Genomic DNA, 15912 nt, shown 5'->3' on the forward strand with positions numbered 1-15912 from the left:
GAAGTACACAATTTAAATGTTTTTGCTCTGGTTATTACTGGAATTAAGTAAATTCCATGTTTCTGATACAAAATGAGAAACAACCATTATATCTCTGCCTAACACTTTTTTCTTTATCTAGTTCATTATGCCATCCCCAAATCAATTATGATACAGAGTTTTGTAATTGTTCTTTGTTCTTCTTAAAATCTTTTTGTGAGATATTTGGAACACTATAAGGAATGTATTTAAATGTACACTATGATGTAATAGTGATTGTGATTGCACACTTCAATTTCATATTTCATATGCTGTAGTAAAAAGCCTACCTCCTTATGACCAGATAGAGAACAGTTTACTCTTATGTCTAAGCAGTGTGAACAGCACCATCACATGGCAAAACATTAGACATACACCACTCATTGAAAATCCATTTCATTCACTGAACTCAAATGACTTCAGCATGTAATTTTTAAAGTGTCAAGATCTATCGTAGCATAATACATTTAAGTGAAACAACATTTCAGACCAAAGGGAACTTCATATACATGGGTGTTTCCGTAGATTATTATGCATATTTTCATTGATAAATAATACAAGCAATGGACTTTGATTTAAAATGATCATAAGTTCAAGAAAGAACTGGATTTTAACCAAAATTCCCCAACAGGAAAAGGTACCTTAATCTTTGTTTAATTTTTTTGTTTTGTTTATTTCATTAGACTTAGGGTATGTGTATTAACCTTCACAGCATGACTTCCCTTAGCAGATCTATGACAACAGCAATGACACTGTACACCGTGTGTCTATATATATACTGTTACCAGTGTATATATATATAGATATATATATATATGATGAGAGAGAGATAGATATATCCATATATAGCTATATAGATATATAGATAGATAGATATAGATAGATATATATAGATATATATATATATAATGAATGAGCAAGGCTCTTATGCAAAAGAAAGTAAAACAAGTAGGTATCAGAATTTCACACAAAACTGGTCTCCAACGATTATAATCCTTCTTGTAATGTCTTTGCTGTTTCCTTAGATATCTACTCTCTAATTACTTCTGCAGCACTCAAAATATATTCATTAGATTTTACAAGCAATGTTTTCATTTAGTGCAGCAGTGATACGTTTCTGATTCCATGAAACGGTACCAATCCTGTTCCTTCTGGCCAAAAGTTTAGTACTCGTTATGTAACAGTGACAAAAAAATGGTACAGATTTTCTGTTTATTTATTTTTTGTGTGTTAAGTTTGTTTTTAGGTGTGTAACCCTTTTAAAAAAGCTGTTTCTTACTCGTTAATGCGCTCACTTTTAGAAAACAGGATATAGTTTCCAGGGCGGGATTAGAGCATATGAGAGGGTACAGGTGGTGGATTTGTTGTTTTTCTTGATTTATAGCTACTGAATGTTTAAATACATTTGTTAATCAAAAAGAAAAATGCCAATCAGTGGAATGAAAATGTCAAATAATACTTGAATCCTCATAAGGACATGTCGGAAAACTGACTTTCTTGGTCCCCAGCAATAAAACAACTTTAACTAAACTGAAGTAAATGAATGAATGGTAATGTGTATATGAACACTTTATTTTGCTTTTCCTTTACTTCTAACCATCGTTTGGTATAATGTGTTGTTTATGCTATGCAAAATGGATAACTCTGTATTCACACAGCTGTCTCCTAGCAAGTGAAGGCACCACTGTATTTTGGACGCTGTTTGTTCTAGGAACATGTCACGGGCTTGTGAGATATCATTGGAAGCCCCAAGCTTCTTCTTTCATTTGGTATATTGACTGTGTTCCTACAATATCACGATATGGAAATTATTATCGATATCACTATCATATCAAAATATAGATATTGGTGCCCACCCCTAATATACAGCTATGGAAAAAATTGAGACCACTGCAAAATTATCAGTTTCTCTGGTTTTACTATTTATAGGTATGTGTTTGGGTAAAATGAACATTTTTGTTTTATTCTATAAACTACTGACAATATTTCTCCCAAATTCCAAATAAAAATATTGTCATTTAGAGCATTTATTTGCAGAAAATGACAACTGGTCAAAATAAGAAAAAAGATGCAGTGTTGTCAGACCTCGAATAATGCAAAGAAAATAAGTTCATATTCATTTTTAAACAACACAATACTAATGTTTTAACTTAGGAAGAGTTTAGAAATCAATATTTGGTGGAATAACCTTGATTTTCAAGCACAGCTTTCATGCGTCTTGGCATGCTCTCCACCAGTCTTTCACATTGATGTTGGGTAACTTTATGCCACTCCTGGCGCAAAAATTCAAGCAGCTCGGCTTTGTTTGATGGCTTTTGACCATCCATCTTCCTCTTGATCACATTCCAGAGGTTTTCATTGGTTCAGGTCTGGAGATTGGGCTGGCCATGACAGGGTATTGATATGGTTGTCCTCCATCCACACTTTGATTGACCTGGCTGTGTGGCATGGAGCATTATCCTGCTGGAAAAACCAATCCTCAGAGTTGGGGAACATTGTCAGAGCAGAAGGAAGCAAGTTTTCTTCCAGGACAACCTTGTACTTGGCTTGATTCATGCGCCTTTCACAAAGACAAATCTGCCCGATTCCAGCCTTGCTGAAGCACCCCCAGATGAGTCCAATTTTCAGCTTTGCCCAACACCTAGTCGTCTAATGATTAGACGGAGACCTGGAGAGGCCTACAAGCCACAGTGTCTCGCACCCACTGTGAAATGTGGTGGAGGATCGGTGATGATCTGGGGGTGCTTCAGCAAGGCTGGAATCGGGCAGCTTTGGCATGAATCAAGCCAAGTACAAGGTTGTCCTGGAAGAAAACTTACACGTCTGTATTATGAGTTTTAAAAGTCAATTGGAAGATTCATTTCCTCACAGCTGAAGTGCTGGCTTTTTTACTACCATACCAAGGCCATAAACTGACTTTTGACTGACTGGCAGGGAATCCAAGCTGATGCCATAGCCTGTCGTAGGTCAAGGGTGTGTGACAGAAAAATTTTAGAATCAAGCCCGTAAGATTGGCAAACTAAACTGCAGTTATCTGCGTCATAGGCTTTGTTAGTTGAGACTAACAAAACATTAATTAAATCTGTTATTGTGAAATGTTGTGAAATGTTTTGGTCATTTCATTTTATAGAAACCTAACTACAACTAGTAATGGTTACACAAGTTATTTTGAAAAAAAGACATTCCTTATTGGAAGGGCTATCTTTCAGTTGCCTTTCATGACTTGCAATGTCTCCTTGGCTCCAATTATAGGTTGTTACAGGTCACTTGAACTGAAATTAAGCCTGGGGCTCCCCCCACTATCTACTCTAGTTTATATTTAAGAAACTCAATGAATATTACCGTCACCCACCTCTTTATCCCACTACTCCCTCATACCATTGTACGCCAAAGCCCAGGAAATCTATTTCATTTTTCATTAAATATTTTCTGCTCAATGATACATAGTACATTAAAAAAAAAAAAAAAAAATCTTAATTTTACAGTCACTTAATTTTATTACTTCAATTTTATTTTGATGCACATTTAAGCTCCTTAATGAATAATGAATACCAGCCGCTGCACATGTGCTGGGATCAACATATAATCATTCTGGAAGAGGAGGTAAATGCGTGTGGACCATTACAATCTTTGTTAACCTTCTAGAACTTAAACTCCACTTATGGAAAGGAGTGGATTTTGCAGATGCTCATCCATCATGCAGCAAAATTACACTCCACTTGCTGTTAGATTAGGTTTAGAAATGTGATTACCACAGACAACCCTAGCAAAATATCCTCAATACCTTTTTATTATATGTTGCTGGCTCTTACTTGAATACTTAGTTAGCCTGGGTTGCAAATGTTTGACAGGTGACTAAAACAGAAGAGCAGATTATTCATTCATATCAAAGCACCTTAACAAAACATATTTCAGTAATTGTAATAAGAATTACACTGATTGGGTTCAAACAAAGTTCAGGTCATCTGAAGCTACTCACACAGTACAGGCTGTATATGGTGGAAATGAATACACTGTTTTTAAGTTTGTCATATCATTCAACTTCCATTTACAATGTTCACTTATTTACTGTAAATGTTAAGTTCCAGTAAATACAATATTTGAAGTAAAAGTTAATTTCAGAAAACTATCAAAAGAGGGAAGACACCATAAGTAAAGCACAGGGATATGCAATGAGAAGCTGCTGTCCAACCATAGCTAATCTGGAGATTAATATGTTTGAAGCTGACAGGCTGCACCGTGCGATTATTATGAGGACCAAAACTGTCCCAATGAAGCCTCTGTAATAAAATAACAAAATAGTTACTTGTTCTATAATCATACTATATTTCTTTCTTCTCATAAAAATAAAAATGGTCATTTACCCTACTACGTACATTTTATGTACTACACAGTGACCGATTTAAAAAAAAAAAAATAATAATAACTTTTTTTATATATATATAAATCAGTTCAATGGATTCTTCTCAAGGCCATTTATTTTTTGGCTTTGCACGACTTTGTATGCTACAGCTATTGAAATGTACAACCACGTCTGACTATTTGCTTGGTAAAAAAAAAAAAAAAAAAAAAAAAAAACACTAATAATGCATTTCAGAATTCCAAGGCTGTCTTACTGGCGTGCTGGTAACATTATTACCTAGTCTGACTCTTCAACAGAAATGAAATAGCACTCAGCTTGAATAATAGCTGTCATAATGGGGCCGATTTCAAAGAATCCTGAGGTTTAATTTAATGTGTCATTTTACAACATAAGCACAAATAGCATTTTTTTTGTAAATATCTTGATAACAGTGACTACTGCATGTCCCAATAGCAGAAATATATATATATATCTATATATATATATATATATATATATATATATATACCTTTTGTTCATTTTTTTTTCCTTTTGGCTTTTGACAAATAATTGACAGCGACAACTAATGACTTCTGAATCTCAATAATCAATGCAACACTGATTTTGATACAGTCAGGAAAGCAAGTTAATCAATGATCTCCAATAAGAGTTGTTACATAACCCCTGTAGTGCTTACAATAAATACACTGTATTATCTATTATTTATTTACTTTTTTTCCCAACATATTTCTGATTGTTTTGATATTTCTTATTATCAACTGGTTAATTAAGATTTTTCAACTTTTACTCAGGAACGTTCGCCAGGAAAAATATAACTTGTCTTCTAAAAATCGCAGTCCATCCACTTGATGCTCCCTCCAACTTGCTTCTTTGGATAAAACAGCGGGTTAAAAATAAGAAAATATTTTTTTACCGTGTTGTGCAGGAAACACTTCCTGTATTCTTACTGGCATGAATACGTCCGGTTCAGCCATGGAAAGTTCTGCTACTATGCGAAAAGTGGAATTGCTGCCTGGAGCTCCCTCTGGTGGTGACAGTATAGGAACTACTTTTCAAGCTAATTCCAAAATTATTCAAAGCAATGCACACGACACACCCTGACAACAATGTCTCAGATTGAGAATGCTGTTGCTCCAGTTCAGAACCCCTTTACCTCCATTACTTGAAAGGTCTTCACTATCCACATCATGGCGTGCAAGCCCAACACCATGGTTTCATCTCCATCAGTTATGCAGTCCCCTGAACATGGCAGTAAAGGAGTCCCCAAACCTTGTGAGTTTGTTGCTCTTTTAGAATGATACTTCTGTGCACAGAAACTGTCCAAGGAATGTTTTGAATGTTTGACTGAAGATGGCAGGAAGGCTATGGGATGAAACATTTTTAATGATGGAAAATCTCACAAAAAAGCTGATCACTGGAGTTCACTTAATTCGTGAAACTGGATTGTTAATTGACCTCCAGCATATGAAGGTGTGGTATTCTAGCTCAGTCAAAGAGGTGCTTTGGAACTTCCAGTGCTTGTGGCAGCAGGAGATTCTCCAATTCTGGAAGTGGAAAGAGCCACCTCCTTGCAAAATAGTAGTACAACATGATCCTTCTCCAAGGAAAAGCAGAGTCAACTACAAGATGTACTGCAGCAGTTCTCAGAAGTTTTAGGGGACCATATAGGCAGAAGTGACACTGTTCAACACCTATATTAAAACAAATGCATCTCCACCCTGTCAGCAGAGACCTTATCCATACAGGCCAGAGAAGCAAATGTCCTTCCAGCAGCAGCCCTCTAAGGTCACCTTGGGCATCTCCTGTAGTCATTGTCAAAAAGAAAGATGGCAGTGATCGTTTCTGCGTAGATGACAGGAAACTTAATTTTGCAACCCAAACAAATACCTTTCCTATGGTGAACATGTGGGAGGTCCTCAATAGTCTACATGGGGCACTCTAGTTCAGCACTCTAGACTTACGCTGTGGATATTGGCAGATAATTGTCACCAGAAAGTCTGGAAGTGACAGCTTTCATTACACACATGGACATGTATCAGTTTAGAGTCATCCTGTTCGGGCTAAAGAATGCTCCAGACATGTTCCAGAGGTTTATGAACAAGGTACTTTGGGAAAGGTCCATCACAATTGCTTTGCTTATCTTGATGACATTGTCTTCTTCTCGTCATGCTGGGAATGGCATCTCCAAGATATAACTGAAGTCTTGCAGCAACTTGAGGCTCATGGACTAACCTGCAAACTTGAGAAATGCATGTTCGGTCAGAAAGAACTAAAATATCTAGGGCACATTATCTCTGACAAAGGTGTAGCCTGACTCAAACATGATGGAAGCAATGAACCAGTACCCCAGACCAAGCAAACCAGAACATGTTCAACAGTACTTGGGCCTGTGTAAGTGGTACAGAGGATCTATAGAAAGGCTTTCTGACATTGCTGAGCCATTGGCAAGGCTGTTAAAAAAGAATATCTCTTGGAAGTGGAGTACAGAAGCAGAAGCAGACTTTCAGTATCTTAAAAAAGAGCTACAGAGTGCTGTGCATTTGAGTTATCAAAACTTCCATAAGCCTCTTGTCCTTCAAACTGATGCCAGTAGTGTAGGACTAAGGGCAGTCCTTTATCAAATAGAAGGTGAGAGAAAGTGCATCATTATGTATGCCAGCAAGACTCTTAATGCTACAGAGCAGTGCTACCATACCACTGAAAGGAAGTGCCTAGTGGTAGTATAGGCTGTAAAAAAGTTTTGTCCCTTCCTTGATGGATGTCACATTGCAGTATTCACTGATAATAGTGCACTGAAGTGACTAGCAAGCATGAAAGATACAATCACGAATTTGATTTTGAAGTGCAGCACTGCGCAGGAACTTCAAATCAAGTAGCAAATGCCTTGTCTCGGAACACTGTACTGGAAGACAGCTCTGATTATAGTTCTCTTGATGACAAGATGCTTCCTGAATTGCAGCTCTCACCTGAAGAAGCCATAACAGCCCTCGTCTCTACGTTAGCGGAGGAAAACCCTCCACTCCTTTTAAGCCAAGATATTGTTTAAGAGAAGTAAAAGAAGGATGGGTACCTGTTGCCTATCATTGAGTACATCAGTCATGAAACTCTTTCCCCCTGCAAAGAGCAAGCAACTTGAAGACAACAGTCCAGATAAGCTGTTTTCATGCATTAAAAAAATCTGAAATACACACTAAACTTAAATTGAATGCGTAACAATATGCATATAAATTTGGCTGTACAGCTTGTCTGTCTCCTTTATAAATTCCACTAACAACTACATCTCCCAGTCACTAGGAAAGTGTACAAAAGAAAAAACAGTCAACAAACATTATTCAATCTCTGGCTAGCCTTTTCTTCTTTGCAGCCAATCACAATAAGAATAAGAACATTTTGAAGATACACAGGTTGAAGCATAAACATTCAAGTCCAGTTCAAATCCAACTGAAATCATCGCCAGAAGCAATCGTTAAGAAAAGGTACCTATAATATTAAATTAACTGTTTTATAACTTATTAATGCATTTTCTTATTTTATTTATCTGTATGGCTTTATATTGAAGTTCACTGAATTTAAGAATTTCATGTTAAACTATAAGTAGCATAATTAATCTGCAGCCAGTGTGATATCTCGAAAAAAAAAATGTGCTCAGCCGATAAAGAATCTTGTAGAACACACGTGTGGTTGCACAGTACTTCAAAGTAACATTGCAGTTAAAATGGAAGGCTCTTTTTTAGTGCCTGCCACATTGCCATTATAGATAATATAGTATTTCTCGAGATTACTCATGACTTCAAGGTAATGTTGCATTTTACCCCCTGAAAATTCATTTAACTTTCTCAGGTCCAGATTTATAAAAGGATTGCGCATGAGGGTTCTGAATTCTTGGATGGGATTTATAAAACACACGCAATGGCATAAACATGCAATTAAAACATGATTTGTGGGGGCAATGGCTCTGCGCTTTAGCCCTTGATGCATATGTAATTCTGTATATGCATATGTAATTCTGGGGTGTTTCTGAACAATACCGCTAAAATTGGGAGTGGATTTTGCAAATGAGGTCTATTAAATATTCTGTCTAATTTATTAAAGATGCCGGTAATTGCAGGCCTCGTACTTGATTATTTTAAGAACTCTGAAAAGCAGGCGTTAATTTGTCACAGTCAGACAGTAAGCTATGTAAAAGGCAAGGTGATGTGGGAGACTGTCTGCAGCAAGAAGACATTGTTTTCAAGGACAAAGAAACATTTAATAACATTTTGCAAAGAGCTAATTTTTCAACTCTTCTTATCATATCAGTTTGTAAATTGTAGTTATTATACCGTATTGTTTTTCAAACTCCAATTTGCAATACATGATTCATAGCTTACATGACAAAAAAGAAAGTCTGCAAATAGAGAATATAGAATCCATGTAAAAAGAAAAGGTTCTTAGAAGCACCTAAACAGGTCTCCCCACAGTGGCAAAACAAGGTTCTAATGAGAGCCTTTACTTCTTAAAGTGTAGGCCCTATTAAAAGAACGGTGGAAGAGATTAAGAAAAGATGGAACGATATTCTGTGGCTCACTAAAGAAAAAGTCATAGTTAAACTGAAGACTGTTCGTATGAAGCTGTATGGAGTTATTGTTGTTGAACATAATGTTGTACAATGGAAGGATTTTCCACCCATTTGACTGCCATGGTTGTAAGTAAATAAAACTTATTGTTTCTGAAGTTTGAGAAGTCTATACGCCTGGATTTATTCATATTAAAATAAGAAGTTGAACTAATATGCGATTCACAGTAACTGGATGATGCATCGTAATGTGTAAGCAACCTATTACAAACTCTGAAGTGGTACATTTGTTTAATAAGAAGCCACCACACATTCCATATTTTATTCATTTGTCCTGGTGACGTATTTCGAGCTTGTAATACATCTTCGTGTGTTACAAGTACTGCTTGTACCAAAACCTCCACTTCCATATTGGTAAATTTCATTTTTTGCTTCTGAGCATCCTCAGCACCATGGCTAGTACCAGGCTGAGGTCTTTGTGTGCCATTCATTTTCTTTTGGAATGTGTAGTCTACACACGCAGGGTTGACCCGTTATTTATTGTGAGGTGTGCAATTCTCCACTGCTACTTGCGGTGAGGGGTATTTAAATTGTTTGATCACCTGCTTCACCTAATTAGTCTTATAAAATAGGTCATTATTTTGATGCTGAGTGCAGCCGTAATGAACACGCACATTACGTGGCTTTTTAAATTTGGGCATCAGTGTTCAAATTAGAGGGTAAGTTATTCCCAGACCCAAAACCTTATCTGGAACGCTGCTTGTAGACGATGTCCTCTACTGAATGGATAGGAATCATCACCACACAGAATCAGATGAGGATTGGAAGATGGTAATTCCTTCTTCTCTCTAGCAAGAAGTCCTTAAGATATTCCAAGACTCTGAGACAGCTGCACATATGGGGTACAAAAGACTTTAAATCGTCTTCAGCAGCAGTACCTTTGGAAGAGAGATGGATCTCCCAAATGATTGTTCATTGGCCACTAGTAAAGACCCAGTTGAAGAGGTTCTTGTAGACTTTGCAGGGTGTTCTGTCACGCTTGATTTCCAGATACAGATTGAATACCTGGCAGTTAAAGGGCTTAATCAAAAACATTTGTACAGTATTAACAGGAATGTACTGTACTACAACATGAATCCTGTTGTAAAAAATACTATATTGGCATTGGTAATGCTATATAGATTCTTGTAATGCTTGCTATCTTTCTTGCAACCATGTAGAACATTTATACTGCAGTATAGAAAAAAATGTCTTTTTATGTTTAATGGCTTACTATATTGAATGAAAATGCTTTATATTGTTCTACTTAAACATTCACAACATTTTAAATGCCTGGTACCTTCAGTAACCTTCATTTGTCTCATTTAGATATTAGTGTTTTCTATGAGTTCTGTAATTCTGGTGCTGTGTATACATTACATGAGTAATTACGTAACTGTAGTGTAGTTATTTAAACAGAAAAGAAAAAAGTTTACCTTTTTAATACACCATGTTTATCTTGAGTGAAAATCTTTGTTGAAACAAATAATGTTTAAAGAGGTGCTACAATAAGCAAAAAGAAATATATGTATTTGCCTTAAATTTGTTAATGTATTCAATTAATAAAGTTACTGTTTGGGCCTTATCTCTACAGATAACAGTAAAGTTAGCCAAGCTATTTTTTATTTCTTTTCTCATCAAGTTTAACAACATGTGCATTGCAAAGTACAACACTGATCCCGTGAACAGCCAAAGTGAACTTTACCAGCCAACAATTAAAAGAAATATTAGACTGTTAATGAAAGTGCATGGTTGTTTAATGATGCTTTTTAAAATGTAATGCAGGTCTTGTGCACTGCCTGACAAATTAGATTTGTGCCGAGTCCATTAGATGAAACCATAATACCGATGAAAATACAGTTAATATACATTGTTATATATTACAGGATCATTCTTTGAAAGGAAGATAATTATTGAACAAATGAACAACTGCTAATATGAAATAAATTATTTGAGAAGCTGACTTCATATTTTCAATGGTAAGGAAACTCTTTTGGCAAAATCATAGTACTCTTCACTTCGAACTGTGGCACTGGTGGCCATACTGTGGTTAATGGACTTTTTAATTTCTGGAAAAAAGACCTGTAACTTCGACATATCAGCTTCATACTGGGTTCTAGGATTCTTTCGTTCAAGCTTGATATGGGCATCAAAAAAAAAACATTTTGTATAAAATCAAAAACCAGTGCACCAGAGAGTTGTTGGTATTCGCTGATGTTTCTGAATACAGTTCTAAAACAGTTTCTGAATTATTTATGCATTCAAGAAGATACTTCGATCTCTTTTCTGTAAGATGAAGTTCTTGAGAGCTGTTACAGGAGGAAATTTGTATCACATTGCCCAGGATAAATAACAAGGGCAAGGCTTTTTACATCCAAACCACACAGATGCCAAGAAAATGTGGTCAAATCGCTCTGTTGGTGAAAGCTCATTAATTATATACATTATTGGCCACACACAGAAAGATGAGAACTTGAACACAGGCAAGCCATCACAGCTGAACCTTATGGGTAATGCCATTCACTGCTTTGTGATAACAGCTCATGATATTTTTTAACCTGATGATATGTCATAGAATGTCTGCGACTGGCAGCTATGCCTGTCTCTTACTAGCTGTTGTGACAATTATGGGTCCTATAAAATGTTTTTATCTGTACACATAAAAGACAAGTGAAAGAAAAGTTTCCTTCTTTCACACTCTATACTCTTTTTTTCACAGTAAGTGCATTTACCAGAGGCTTCTGTACTTAGATAAGATTCACAGAATTTGCAAATATGAAGTATTTCCACAAAATCTTTTAATCCCTGAAACTGCTTTTTTAAGTGGCACCGGGTTTGTGGTACAGTGTCTTTACCAGCCAGTAGATTAATAATGTACAGCATGTCAGATACTGCTTCCTTGCTAAGCTTGTGCTTCAATTCCCATGCCATAAGCAGCAGTGCATTCTGTTGTCGAGACGAGTTAACTTCATCAACCTGAAACAGGGAAAGATTTTTATTAAGAAATGTATTATATATCATACACTATATTCATCCTATAATTACACACAGAATACCGAGATACAACAATTAATAGTTTACCATAATATTAGATGCTCTTGTTTCTACTCTTATTTAAATCCTACATTATGCTATTAAGTCACATAACAAGCTTGAAATAACATCTCCAGACCAAAATTCTCTTTGGAACAATAGATTTTGTGTGTTCTAGTAGAAAAGAGTTTTGATACAGGGCTCCATACAGAGACAGTTGTGTATAGTCATGCTGGTACAGATTAATGGAGTTCTCCGACTTACTCAGCATGATGGGTTCAGATACAAACAAAAATCAGCGCATTGGCTTTGTGTGCATTTTTTAAGGCTACAGTATTATAGATGGGATGACAGTGTTAAGTACACATCTTTAAATCCACAATTACACCCAAAACAAGTTCACCCTTCACCGGTTTCTATGATCCTGTCCTCTCAATATGAGAAAGAAGGCAAGTGGCCTTCATTAGCACCAAAAGCAAGGCTGCTCAAAACACACTAAGCAGTGGGTACTACAGGGTAGGACACAATAATATATTCAAACCTCTTACAGATAATGTTCTGTAGATTCATCTTGAGAATTAAAAGACTCACTTCCAGGATTCTCAATGTCCTGTTCCTGTAATTGAAAAACATGCATGTTTACATTCTATACAGTTCTGAGAAAATGTTCAAATAACTTTCTATCAACAGTATGGTGTTCAATTACTGGTGCTTGTAGTACAAAGGGGATTTTCTGCTACTACTTGAACTACTTGACATGACCAGAAACTGCAAAAAATTTTCATTTAAATAAAAGCATTTTGGGGTGGGAATACTTCACATTTATTAAATTGTTGTTCACTGATAGAACACTAAAACAGCCATACTGTTATTGAGGGTAGCATATCATATATAAAGATTCCTATATACCGTGCTACTCTCCTGTTCACTTGGGGTAGTTTCAGGGTCTCTTCTTTTACGAAATCACCTGATTCTGGTAGATCAGCTTCATCAATAATGTCAGTTTCTATACTCTCATCATACTCAATGTTGCTTCCAGTATGAACCTGCTCATGTTCTACAGAACCCTAAAGATGCACACACACACACACACACACACACACACACACACACACACACACACACACACACACACACACACACACACTCATAAAACGGTAAATCAACTGGATATGACAATTAAAAAATGATACCACACACAGTAATGTGTCATCAGCTACCACACAAAGCAGTTTAAAATGACTCTCTGGAATCAGATTTCAACTTAAATCTTTTAAATACATAATTTGTAGCTGTCTTACTCTTTATAGAAAACAGAGACCGTACAGAAAAAATTACACCGTGTAATAAGTAATACTGATCAGCTATTCACTTGGTCTGCTTGGTGGCAGGAATAATAAACAGCTGTTCAGTATTGCTTATATGATCGGGAGAGTCAGTGAAAATTAGGGCGATATAACAGAAGGTAAAAAACAACTTTAAAATACTGGAAAATATTTTTTTTATTTTTTTATTTAATAAAATAGTATTATATTATGCTGCCTCATAGCAATTAGGCAACAATCTCACTTTACCAAAAGTGAACGCTTGATTTGTGGTTGATTTCTTTCAATTTAAGTGTAATAAAACTCCTGTCCTGTTTTAAAGTGCCCAGTTACTGTGGCCAGTTGGCAACCCTAGGTATTAAAATAGTTAAGTATTAGATATTTAGAGTAAAACATGCTCTGTTTAAGGGTACTCTTGTATAAAGAGACATACTATTCCCCAAAACTACTGTGAAACAAGATAATAGTCCAAATACTTTACTGTTGCTTCTCCTTGACTTGATTGTTCCTCGTTCCTATTAAGAATTTTTTTTTTTTTAAAGGTTAAAAACATATACCATTATGACTGAACAGTTTTAATAAATGAAATAATGGCTATTACTACTTGCCTTTTCTTTTTCCATCTTCAAAGTGTTCTTCCCTGAACACCCGTTGTGTTTACCAAGTATCGTTTGTAGCCACGCGTGCTGTGGTGATAAGACTCTAAACACATTTTTTTTTTTTTTTTTTTTTTTTTTTTAACAGTAAGTAGTGCACTCTGTTTGCAATGCAGTCTCATCACATATAGTTTGACCCAATTTAACCCAAATTCTATAACACCAGCCTAAAATAAAACTGTGCAAAATTAGATACTATAAAATCAATCACCAGCAACCAACGACCTGAAACAAAAACAGTCAGGCAGCACAAATTGACAGGTCCTACGTCTCCTTGGAAACACCAGCGTAGAGGGAGGTATGTCATGTGTATTGTTATGTTTTCGGGTTCTCCTGGGACAGAAATGAGACTGCAGCTGTGAGTAGATGAAGGCTCAAGTCGTTTATTATTTACAATAATTAAAATGTGCACAAAATAAAACCTAAAGTGGGGGGAAGGGGACTGGGAAGTCGAAAATGAAAATAAATAATTTTATATTGCTAGTATTTGATTCCTTTGATCCCTTTTCTCTTCCCTATCTCTATCTCTCCCCACGCACACCGCTCTGTGTCACTTCTGCTGTCTCCACTCCTTGCACTCCCTTATATGCCCTCGCTTTCCCTGCACCTCAGTTCTCCTCCACATTCACTGACACAACCCTTGCACGCACACGCACACACACCCAATGAGGTTGTGTGTGAATATGGGTGTCTGTGGGTGCTTGGGGGTGGGAATGTGCGGGAGGTTGGGGTGCCCCCCCCCTTCTCCTGGGGGTCCAGGACTTGGCGGGGACCGGCAGAGCACAGTGATTAGTGGGACGGGGGGCGGGCGCAGTGATCTGGATGAGGGTGGAGGGAGTGTTTCGGGGGAAGGAGGGGGTTTGGTAAAAGACCTACTGTGAAATATAAAAACAAACCGTCTGAGATCTGGTATCTATCTGGTAACTTACTGCATGCTGGAACACAGCAGCAAGGATACAAAAAGTGAGAGAGAGAGAGCTGCAGGATAGGATTGAGGGTTTTTAGTGGGTTTTCTTGTTTTGATGGTGTGGTCCTGGCCCAAACAGGGACCGTTAGTGTGTCACGGAGGGCATGAAAAAGCTCCACAGAGCATTGCACCAACATCAGTGGTCTGTCTGTTCCTTCTAAGAATCTGAAAAGAAACCCAAGTTCAAATACATCGACCACAGTCATTACAGTACCATAAAAAACTGACCCCTTTTTAAATTTTTTTTTTTTTTTTTAACTTTTACACAGCTCATTTTCAAAACAAAAAATATAATAAATAATGAACAAAAGACGACTAGCTTATCTATATTGCCCTATTGTCCTATTAAATGAGTGGCATTTTTTTTTAAATGTATGAAGTACCAGCTTCTATAAAAGGGGTCCTAGGTCAGCCCTGCCACTGACACCCTGCCTCATGTTAACACCCAGGAGTCCCTCTATCAGACTGACATAGGTACAACTGTATTCCTCTAGGGGGCAAAAAAAAAAAAAAAAAAAAAACTATTCCTGAGCACATTATTTCGCATGCGCGCTGACTGCAAATGAGACTTCTTCCGAAGACACTGGCTGCGTTCACGGAGATCATTCTGCGCAGGTTCTGCGTACAATCTGACCAATTTAGCCAATGGGTGCGTTCAGGGAGATCATTCTTAGAAGATCATTGGCTAAATCTGATCTGATTCTGCACAGAATCTGCGCAGAATGTTCACCGATAGCCTCACTCAACTTTGTTTAATGTAACATTTATTAGTATTACTCAACACTAAAGTTTTTTCTTGCGCACTTGCCTTTAAATTGTGTAGGTATGCATATTCGTAAATTATACAGTAACTCAAGTAATCAAAATAACCCAACTCTTTCAATACTTGTTTCTTGTTAACAAAGCTGTATCGGAGCATATGTTAAATTAACCAATCCGTGCGCTCATTTCATTAC

The 15912-nt window shown here is 36.6% G+C and overlaps 1 protein-coding gene across 1 annotated transcript in view; it reads right to left on the bottom strand.

The window, feature by feature from the left end:
* Positions 1 to 5523, bottom strand: part of LOC121324175 (BTB/POZ domain-containing protein KCTD8-like) — a 44734-nt gene extending 39211 nt beyond the window's left edge. The window contains exon 1 of the mRNA XM_041265731.1: positions 5295 to 5523. The gene's annotated coding sequence lies outside the window, so the exon portion shown is untranslated. The remainder of the gene's footprint in view (positions 1 to 5294) is intronic.
* Between the last annotated feature and the right edge of the window lie 10389 nt (positions 5524 to 15912).

The sequence above is a fragment of the Polyodon spathula genome, chromosome 1 (genome assembly GCF_017654505.1).
Source record: "Polyodon spathula isolate WHYD16114869_AA chromosome 1, ASM1765450v1, whole genome shotgun sequence".
Taxonomy (NCBI): Eukaryota; Metazoa; Chordata; class Actinopteri; order Acipenseriformes; family Polyodontidae; genus Polyodon; species Polyodon spathula.